Source organism: Ictidomys tridecemlineatus, chromosome X (assembly GCF_052094955.1).
Source record: "Ictidomys tridecemlineatus isolate mIctTri1 chromosome X, mIctTri1.hap1, whole genome shotgun sequence".
NCBI classification, from domain to species: domain Eukaryota; kingdom Metazoa; phylum Chordata; class Mammalia; order Rodentia; family Sciuridae; genus Ictidomys; species Ictidomys tridecemlineatus.
The window spans coordinates 93,453,195-93,464,698 of record NC_135493.1 but is presented as its reverse complement, the minus strand read 5'-3'; the positions used below and the strand labels follow the sequence as shown (position 1 = coordinate 93,464,698).

The 11,504-nt window shown below is 39.9% G+C and overlaps 1 long non-coding RNA gene across 1 annotated transcript; it reads left to right on the top strand.

The window, feature by feature from the left end:
• Window positions 1-8,113: 8,113 nt before the first annotated feature.
• Window positions 8,114-9,831, top strand: LOC144371778 (uncharacterized). Its single transcript, XR_013431886.1, has 2 exons — window positions 8,114-8,949; window positions 9,652-9,831. It is a non-coding gene; the product is annotated as an uncharacterized LOC144371778 (long non-coding RNA).
• Window positions 9,832-11,504: the final 1,673 nt, after the last annotated feature.

Sequence of the window (11,504 nt, the reverse complement as noted above, 5' to 3'; positions counted from 1 at the left end):
CTATTACAAGATCATATTCTTTTCTATTATCTCCTATAAAGTTTCCCAGATGTTTTTTCTATGCAGATACATAGTCTGTACAATAAAAGTAGGATGACATCATGCATACTTCTTTATAATCTGTTGTTGTGTCATGTAGCAATATATTTGGACATCATTTCATTTGAATAAATGTTTCAGTAATGTTGTGGGTGGGGTTTCCCAGGAAACAGACTATGAGACAGAGATTTGTGCCCAGGAAGCGCATCAGGGAGTACATTCAGGATCAGCATGGGTGAGGGGAGGGAATGAAATAGGATTAGATAGAGAGGGGAAGTAAGGCAACTTTGAGTAGCAACAAAAATAACGACTTCAACTGGGTAATTTAGAGGGCCTGGCCACTTTGTCTTGAACTGGAGAAAGAAGGCTGGGCATTTATATTCCTGTGTAGTTAGATGTGTGCTGTCCCGGGATGAGGTGTGGGTGTCATTGGACCAGGCAGCTGACTTCAAGTGAGTACAATTCTCAGGGCTGGTGGGCAGTTGGAGACTCCCTGGTAGCCCTCCTGCTACGTGGGAGTCCTAAAGGGGGGAGGTGTGTCTGAGCAGCCCATCACAGAATCCACCCCAATGAGGGGCACTGTTGGCCCCAAAGAGCATAAAACCGTGACTTGTCCTAGCTTAATAAATAGAGGTTAGTCTCACCAGGTCCAGGGCTGGGGATTGACTGTTGGCATCAATGGTATCTTTTCCTTTTTGGAGGAAAAGAACTTTTTCCCCAGTAGACTGAATTAATTTCATTGTCCATAACTAAAAGTCCACCCATAGGTGTAAGGGTTGCTGGGAATGTGGGATAAGGGTTGTCCTGGTTTTTTTTTTTTTTTTTTTTTTGGCTGGAATGTTGCTGCTCTGAACAAGATTCATAGTATAGAAGAGGTGAGTAAGGGATTTTAGTCATGCAAACACTAACAGAGTCTGCCACAAAATAGATTTTGGGACAGGGGGTACCAGGGATTGAACTCAGGGGCACTTGACCACTGAGCCCCATCCCCAGCCCTATTCTGTATTTTATTTAGTGACAGGTCTCACTGAGTTGCTTAGCACCTTGCCATTGCGAAGGCTGAATTGAACTCATGATCCTCCTGCCTCAGCCTCCTGAGCTGCTGAGATCACAGGCATGTGCCATTGTGCCCAGCTCCAAAATAGATTTCTTCAAAATTATTTCTAATAATTGTGTGTGGATTTTGCTAAAGCAGTCTCTATGTTGCTAGACATTTCGTGGTTTCCAGTGTTTTTCTCTTATCGTTTGTATTACAATAAATACCCTGATAATTTTTCTCTGCCCATATCCTCCATTATTTCTTCAAGACAAAATGCTATATATATCATTGTTAGGTAGAAGGAATGCACCTTTTAAAGAATTAACTTATTCATTTATTGAGGATTAAAACCAGGGGCACGTTACCACTGAGCCACATCCCCAGCCCTTTAAATTTTATTTATTTATTTTATTTTGAGACAGGGCGTCACAAAGTTATTTAGGGCCTCGCTAAATTGCTGAGACTGGCTTTGAACTTGCTGTCCTTCTGCCTCAACCTCCCTAGTCGCTGGGATTATAGGCATGAACCACTGCAGCCAGCCCTTTTAAAGAAATTTGATGTAGATTACCAAAGTAATCTTTGATGTATCTTGAAAAGGTGCTACCAATTTATGCTTTTCCTGAGCAGTAAACAAAGAGGCCTATCTTCCCTACATCCTTACCGACACTGGACTTTTATTTAACATTGTTAGTTTTCATCAGTTTTATATTCTTCAAAAGAGGAACTTATTTTCATTTTCATTTTTGTTTGTTTTTTATGGTGTTGGAGATGGAATTCAGGAACTGGAGCATGCCAGGCGAGTGCTCTACCACTGAGTTACATCCCCAATCCTCAACTTTTGGAATTGATTTTATTGGCTTCATTTGCTTTTTTTGTTTGTTTCTTTCTCCCTCTTTTTCATTGTAGTCTAAAAACCATGCTTTGAGCTGTTTTATCTTTTAGAATACAGCTTTTGAGATAGTCTGTAGAGTCTGTATTTTGCTCTTGTGCTGTGAGGGTTAATTATAGCAGGCCTGAGTTATTTTGCCAATCAAAGCATGAAATGTACTAATTAACAATGTTTCTTTTTAACCAGGGCCCAAGGAATTTCAGGACATTTTGGTCTCGGTTTGTTACACTTGTTCATTGATAACAATGAGACTGATGATATGAAGGTGGTCTTGGTGTTACATCCCCCCCAACCCCCCTTCCCCCCAGAGGGCTATGCTATGGAGTCTTGCCATGTTTAAGGACACAGGTAGGTACCTAAATGCAAATACTTAAATACATGTTCACAATTGGTATTCACAGTGGCAGCTACAGATCTATGCAAAAGTACTTTATTGCATGAATAATTATTTTATGGCCTATAAATTGTTCTCTGTATATCTAATAAGTGTCAGAAACATTTTTAAGATATCACTCTGGAAAGTAAAAGGAGAAAGAAATCATTTTGAGTATCCATTGAAATATGATCATTCATGAAATTGGAAATGTATTTCTTAGCTTTTCTAATGGTAAACATGTCAGTATTGTATGGCTTGGGAGGCTGAAGCAGGAGGATCTCCAGTTCAATGCCAGCCTCAGCAATTTAGTGAAGCCCTAAGCAACTCAGCAAGACCTTGTCTCTAAATAAAAAATAAAAATATAGGGCTGGGGATATAGCTCAGTTGGTAGATGCTTGCCTCACATGCACAGGGCCCTGAGTTCAATCCCTAGCAACACACCCAAAAAGGGGGGCGGGTGCTGGGGATGCGGCTCAGTGGTAAAGCATCCTGCTTTCAATCCCTAGTATGCCCCTCCCCAAAATTTATTGAATATATAGTTTATGAATAGACAGACCTCTAACTCCAGTTTAGATTTTCTTAGTAAAAAAAAGTGTTAACAGTTTTTATAATAGCCCCAAATAAACAAGCCATAGTGCTACAAATATGACAAAAAACTTAAATGTTTTGCTATCTCTAAATGCATGAATATATTGTACCAAATATTGCTAGAATAATTTTTATTGCATATTATATGATTCTTGTATAATCATTATAGTTTTTTGCACACATTATAGTCTTGCATGAAAGTAGTAAATATTTACTTGCTGAGAAAAAAAAATTCTGTAAGTCTCCATGCACTTCAGGTTAAATAAGTATATAGAAGAATAAATTAGAATAGTCAAAAATGGTATTAAAATACAGTTTTTAAGGGCTGGGGTTGTGGCTCAGTGACAGAGGACTTTTCTTGCAGGTGTGAGGCACTGGATTCGATCCTCAGCACATGTAAAAATAAATAAATTAAAAATAAAGGTATTAGGTCCATTTACAACTAAAAACATTTAAAAATATATAGCTTTTAAAATAACAAGTTATCATTGAAATACGTATTCAGAAAGCAAATTAACTTAGTGCTAAAACATGATGGGGAAGTATATGGCCACTACAAGAATATACTTACATGTATCTGTCAAAATAGTAAAGATTAACCCAGCGCATGGGCTGGGGTTGTGGCTCAGCGGTAGAGCAGTCACCTAGCATGTGTGAGGCCCTGGGTTCAATCCTCAGCACTACATAAATATAAATGAATAAAATAAAGATATTGTGTCCAACTACAACTAAAAAATAAATATTAAGAAAAAGAATTTTAAAAAGATTAAACCATCATTGTAATGTTCTGAGCAACTAATAAAAATTTTAAAAAAGAAAAATAAAAATGTTTATTAAACTTAAAAAAAAAAGATTAATCCAATGCAAATCAACACAGAGAACATGAAATGTCAAATGTCTACTCTCTATGGAGTAGATAGAAATGTAATATGGTGTCATTCTTTTGAGAACCAATTTATCATCTATAAACATAGCATAAAAAAGGATTGTACCTTTGACTTAATAAATCTGTAGCTTTACATCAAATAGTCCAAGAAAATGATCCTACATCCAGAAAATTTTTATACACAAACATATTTATGCAGTATCATTTTAACCATGAAAATTATAAGCAACTTAGACATTCGAAACTTAGAGAATTAATAAATGACGAGGCCCTAATAAATAAATAAATAAATAAATAAATAATGAGGCCCTTAAACCATTTTTTTTTTCATTGTATCTAGCACTTTATCCTCCACATTTTCCCACACATGGGTCAAAAGTAAACCTCATGTCAATCCTTAAACCATTTTTTAAACTATAGCATGGCTGTATAATTAGAGTTTAATCAAGCTGTAAATTGGGATAAGGAATCTCCCTGAATGTTGCTATTCGAATATGATGTTAACTGAGTAAAGCAAAGTATGGAGAAATTGTATAGTAAGTTAGCTTTTGAGACTATAAATATATACATATTTTCTGATATTTTTCAAAACAAAATAATGGCATGATAAAGTACAACCTATAATAAGAGCAGTTTCCTCAACGTGGAGGTAGGCTATGTGGAACGCGGAAAGATGGAAGGTAGATCTCTCTGAATGTATCTTGTATCATCCATTTTATTTTGTTTGGTTTTGTGTAAAAGATAGCCCCCAAGAACTGCCACCTCCTGGTAGGTACACCCCTGTGACATTGTACCAGAGTTGGGCTGCATGAATTTAGCAGAAGCAATGGTGTATAACTTCCAAGATTAGGTTCTAAGAAGCAGTGTGGCTTTCTTTTTACTTTCTGTGTCTGATCTCTTGTTTTAGGGGAAACTCTTTGCTCTGTTGGGTGGTTTCACATGGTGAGAATCAAAGGCCCAACAAGAGCCATGTGAGAGAGCCATCTTGGAAGCAGATCCTCCAGCCACCTTGGAGCCTTGAGATTACAGTTCCAGCTGACATCTTGCCTGCATTTCATGAAAGACCCTGAACCCAAAGCAGCCAGCAACACTGCTCCCAATTCCTGACCCTCAGAAACTGTGAGATAATATCTGTTGTTATTTTAACCTAAAATGTTTGTTGGACAGCTTGATAGCTAGCAATACATCATGAATACACGTTAGAACTGTAAAATTGTTTTTTAATCATTTAAAAACTGAATATAATAAAAAAAGACAAAAAGATCGTTTTTAAACACTAAAGACAAACTGAAACAAATGAGCCTAACTATCATGTTGGTGACAAAACTAAAAACAATAATTATTTCAAGTGACTTGCAAACACAGTATTTTTACTGTATATCCCTAGTGGGCTGGATGTTAAGGACAAAAATAACTGTAAATAAATCTTAAATGGCATTCAGCCATCTAATTGTTACTAAGAATATTGGTATCATTATCCTGAAACTTTTCTATCTGCGTAGTGGAATGCAGCAAATAGGTCATTATGTTAATATCATTAAGAACCAAGATTTTACACATGAGAGAAGAGAGACACACAAAATCAAAGAAATTAAGTGGAAGCCCTTTAATCTTTAGATTGGAAGTAGCAGTATTTATTCATAATTTATTTTTCTTTTTCTAAAGTAATGGCTGTCTTAGTTGTATGCGTTGAAAAAAAAACCTGTAAGAAATTATAACATAATAGCAATAAATACATGGCATTCAGCTTGTGGTATTTAAAAATGATTTCAAACAAATATGTAGAACTCCTTAGGGAAATGGTTAATTTCAGTTCTGAGGCTGGAAATCTTAAAGCAATATTGGATTTTTCTAGAAATTAAGGACTTCAGGGGTCATATTAAAGAACTAAGGAGGAGCTGGGGGTATAGTTGAGTAGTAGAGCACTTGCTTAGCCTGTACCTGGCCCTGGGATTAATCCCCACCTCACCACCAACAACAAAAGACTAAAGAACCAACTTTTTTTCTTTTTTTGTTTTTTTTGGTACTGGGGATTGAACCCAGGGGCGCTTAACTATTGAGCCTCATCCTCAGCCCATTTTTATATTTGATTTAGAGACAGGGTCTCACTGAGTTGCTTAGGGCCTCACTAAGTTGCTGAGGCTGCCTTTGAACTCAGGATCCTCCTGTCTCGGCCTCCTGAGTCATCACACCTGGCAAGAAGCAATTTTCTAAGTGGCTCTTACTGACTTAAGACAGGACAATTTGAGCATCAAAAAACATAATGAGGGCTGGGGTTGTGGCTCAGTGGTACAGCGCTTGCCTTGCATATGTGAAGTGCTGGATTTGATCCTCAGCACCATGTATAAATAAATAAAATGAAGGTCCATCAACAACTAAAATTATATATATATAAAACTATAATGACCGCAAGTACTATATACATTTGTACATCAGATATTTTTAAAGCTGCATGAGTTCAAAATGATAATAAAAAGTAAATAAAACCTCACTGGTCATTTTTGGGAAGCTGCTATTGGTGAATAAAGAAAAATAATCCATCATTATTTTGCCTTTCCTGTGCAAACTATATTTTAGAGCATCTAGAATTGATGAGCAAGTTGTTTTTTATAAAAGGATTCAAACTCAGGAAGAACGAAAGAATTAGAAAGTCACCAGTTCATGAAGAAATAGTCTGGGTTATGGGTAAGCTTTATATTTTGATCTAAGTGATAGTTACCTGGTTGTATAATATGCAAATATTCCTTAAGCTTTTTACTTGGCATTTGTGCATCTTATTGTAGATAAAATATACCTTTATAATTGACCTCAATTTAAAATTTATACTATTTATTTATTTATTGAGGTACTGAGGGTGGAACCCAGGACCTCCCACATGCTGGGGAATTACTCTACCATTGAGCTACACCCCCACCCTATTCCTCAGTTTACAAAACTAACCATTGTACATTCCAGTGAGGTATAATGGTGCCTTCCAGTAAGGAATTACATAGCACTCTATGAAATATCCCTGCCCAGAAGTTGAACCTGTAGCCAGGTGCAGTGGCATGCCTATAATCCCAGCAGCTCGGGAGGCTGAGGCAGGAGGATCGTGAGTTCAAAGCCAGCCTCAGCAAAAGTAAAGCGCTAAGCCACTCGGTGAGACCCTGTCTCTAAATAAAATACCAAATAGGACTGGGGCTGAGGCTCAGTGGTTGAGTGCCCCTGGGTTCAATCCCTGGTACCAAAAAAAAAAAAAAAAAGAAGAAGTTGAACCTGAATCTAATCCAGCCTCCAATGTAGCTACCAGCTTACAGGAAAGAAAGAGGTGAGAGGAACATGTAAAATGATACCAACAGGATACAACCAGATGAATTTAGAATAGGGGACATCTATAGGATAAATGACCTGATTTCTTGAGTAAATCAATGACATTCAAGAAAAGAGGAAGGAGAAGGAAGTTGTCATGGTCTGGTTTGTGGTGCTACCACAAAATATGATAGACTGGGTAATGTATAATGAGTGGAAATTTCTTTCTCATAGTTCTGGAGACTGGGATGTCCAAATTCAAGACACAAGCACAAGGAATCCATTCTGGAGATAATCAGCTTATTCTCGTGATAATGACAAAGTGTGGTTGCGCATGCTTATAGTCCTGGCCATGGGATTGGGGGTCATTTGAGCTCTTGAGTTCTTTATGTGCTTGTTTTTTGTTACTGGAGATTGAATCCAGAGGTGTTTTACCACTCAGCTCCATCCCCAGGCCTTTTGATTTTTTAAATTTTGAGACAAGTTCTCACTAAATTGTTGAGGCTGGCCTTAAACTTGTGATCCTCCTGCCTCAGCTTCTGGAGTTGCTGGGATTACTGACAGGTGCCACCTCACCTGGTTTGAGCTCAAGAGTTCAAGACCAACCTGGGCACCACAGTGAGACTCTGTCTTAAAAAGATAACCATATTAAGCAAAAGAATACACGAACATAGTTTGGGTCCTAATTCTCATACACCAACTGTAAAAAGCCATTTACCAGACAATCAGGAAAATTTGAACACAGACTGGGAATTAGATGATATTAGTCTTAATTTTCTGGGTATGGTCATGGTATTGTGTTTTTAAGTCTGTGTCTGTTAAATACGTATGTATTTATAAGTGAAATCATGTGATTTGCTTTAAAGGGGATGAAGCAAGAAAGGCAAAGTAGTAATAATTGTTGAAGTTGAGTGGTGGATATGACTCACTAAATTATTTTCTTCATTTTTGGGTATGCTATTAAGTTATTAGGTTATTGAGCTTCAATCCATCCTTCCAAGACTCTACTTTGGTGGAGGTGGAGGTTGGGGATGAATCCAGGGCCTTGAGCAAGGTAGGTAAGTGTTCTACCTCTGAACTGCATCCCCAGCCCTATGCTTCACTTTGTTTTTTTTTTTTTTTTTAAGAGATTCCTTTATTTTTTTAACATGGGCCTCTATTTTGTCTATTTATTTATACGCAGTGCTGAGAATCAAACCCAGTGCGTCACATATGCCAGGCAACTGCTCTGCCACTGAGCCACAACCCAAGCTCCAATGAGGTTTTGTTTTGTTTTTTTTGTGGTGCTGGGGATCGAACCCAGCGTCTTGTGCATGCGAGGCAAGCACTCTACCAACTGACCTATATCCCTAGCCCTTTTTCTTTTTTTGGTACTGGGTATTAAACTCAGGGACACTCAACCACTGAGCCCCATCCCCAGCCCTATTTAGTATTTTATTTAGAGACAGGGTCTCACTGAGTGGCTTAGCGCCTTGCCATTGCTGAGGCTGGTTTTGAGCTTGCGATCCTCCTGCCTCAGCCTCCTGAGCCACTGGGATCACCCTATGCTTTACTTTGTGATTCTGGGGATGGCATTTCTGCTTTGCCAGTAGCTCCCTGCTAGGCTCCCACTCTAGGGGGCACTAGAGGGAGATTGCAGGGCTAGAGGGGGAGGAAGGAGCTTAAACCCCTTCCTGATTGTCTTCCTTCCTGTTGACTTCCTGTTCCTCTCAGCTTCCTCCAGGAACATTTTCTATCCTGCCTTAGCAGGCCTTCCCTGGGTCTCCAGCTGAATCCAGTCTGCAAGTTATCCAGCCTTCCTGGAACCAGCCTCAGGGGCCTCCCTTGTGGAAGAGCAGCATGAGGTGAGCAGCAGCCCTCCCCAGGGCCCACTCTCAGCCCCCTGGGGCCCCTCCTCCAAGCTTCTACATTGTCAGACTTCCATCTTCTTTGCTTTGGTCCCCCACTTCTGGAGTGGCAGTTGCTTCTTGTAGTTCCTAACTCCATGACACCTTGGAGTTCTCTTCTTGCCATTTGAGTTACTTAAAATAATTAGCCTGTCTCCTGCTTTAAGCCTCTGACTGATACATACACAGATTGCCATCAGTCATTGGTGAGGACTGTTTTCAGGGGGCATTAATCCCCCTGAGATTGCAAGTCTGGTCTGTCACATGGGTGGCAATGGCAAGCGTAATAGCAAAGTGGGTTCCAGTGGCAAGAGAAAGCCCTCAGGCAAAGCAATGCAGGAGCTCACAATTGGAAGTTGGGCCAGTGGGTGCTAAATTGATTAGGGAGTGGGACAATGCCAAATGGCCTTTATAAACTATTTCTGATTATACGAGCATTCATTATCGGTGCACCTGTGTGTGTGTTGCTGGGGATTGAACCCAGGGGCACTTTACCACTGAGCTACATCCCCAGCTGTTTTAATTTTTTCTTTTGAGACTGTGTCTCACTAAGTTGCTGAGGCTAGCCTTGATCTTGTGATCATCCTGCCTCAGCCTCCCGAGTTCCTGGAATGACAGGCAGGTCCCACTTCATTTTTGTTTTTAATATTTATTTTTCAGTTTTCGGTGGACACAACATCTTTGTTGGTATGTGGTGCTGAGGATCGAACCCGGGCCGCACGCATGCCAGGCGAGCGCGCTACCGCTTGAGCCACATCCCCAGCCCCCCAACTTCATTATTTTCAAAAGACACTTTATGATTAAAGATGAGGCTGCAGTCCTCCCCATCGCCATTGACAATCCTGTTTCCCTTCTTCTCATTCCTTCTCAGATGCAATCTATTATCAATTTACCTTTACATGTGCTTTTATACATATAAATGCTCATTGAAATCTGTAATGTCTTATTTTGTAGGTTTTTGGATTTCCTGGCATGTGTATTTTTTGTTGTTGTTGTTGTTTGCAATTTGCTTTATTCACTAAATAATTTGTCTTGGAAGTCATGCCATATTATGATTCGGAGATGATTCTTTTTCTTTTGTACGGAGGATTGAACAACTGAGGGGTACTGGCGCACTGCGCCACATCCCCAGGCCTATTTTGTATTTTATTTAGAGACAGGGTCTCACTGAGTTGCTTAGCACCTCGCAATCACTGAGGCTGGCTTTGAACTTTCGATCCTCCTGTTTCAGCCTCCTGAGCTGCTGGGATTACAGGCATGCACCATTGCACCCTGCTGAATCTTTTTAACTTCCACGTAATATTTCCTAGTACGCATATGCCATGTTTTTCCTCACTGAAACCCTGTATTCACTATGACAAAAGGTCTATGATTAATATCTGTGTCCCTGTGTCTATGTACTTGTTTAGGAGTCTTTCTCTAGGGTAGATAGATATAGAGTAGTAAAACTTATAGGTCAGAGAAAAATGTGTATTTTAAAATTTACATTGAATGTGAAATGAGTGTTCTCTGAAGCACAGTTTCAATTTCCAAGTGTGCTGGGAGGGCCCGCGTGCCCTTATTTCTATGGTTGCTTTAGCCTACATTTTCCAAGTGGCACTTCTCTAGGCTCCTTTAGCAGCAGATAACACAGGGGAAAAGCTGTTCATCTCCATCACTCCCTAGACCCCCCCAAGTACCTTCTGTATCCTGTTGTGGCAGGGGGTGGGGCACCAGCGCAGGGCCAGTGTAATCTCTCAGGAGAAACCAGCGCCAGAATGGAGCCATCATAGTGACAGCTGAGAGTAGAGTCTCTGAGACTGTTGGAATGCACTTTTTTTTTCTGAGTATGTGAGACAACCCCTAGCAACTCCTGGAAATAATTAGTGCCCTTTGTGAGGATCAGAGGTTCTTGCATGACCAGATGGCAGGCAATTAGGTTATTCTTAGTGTTTTGTTTAGTGCTATCTATAGTGGACCTGGGTTCCTGTGGAGTGGCAGCTGCAGAATGGAGCTAGACAGTCTCCTCCAGTTATACCTGGGGCTGGGACCCCATGGGATACCTTAATATGTGAATTTCTGGAAAATCCCTGGCAGAGGAAGGCAGCCAAGGAGCTGAGATGTTACTGTGTTTCTGAGGTTAAGAAGTGCCAAGTTAGAAAAGACTCAGTGAGGGGGGGAAAGTAGGAAATGACACAGAGGGATAATGATTGGAATCAGCTTTCCCAGGTCACTTCCTGCCCAAGGCTTGTTTTAAACTTTTTTTTTTTCAGACCAGGCTCTTTGGTGATTTAATTCCCTTAAAAACCATGGGAGGGTGCCCAGCACGATGGCTCATGCCTGTAATCTCAGCGACTCAGGAGGGTGAGGGAGGAGGATTGCAAGTTCTAGGCCAGCCTGGGCAACTTAGTAAGGTTCTAAGCAACTTAGTAAGACTCAGCCTCAAAATAAAAACTCAAAAAGGCTGGGTATGTGGCTTAGTGGTTAAGTGCCCCTGGGTTCAATTCTCAGTACCAAAACAAAACAAAATATAT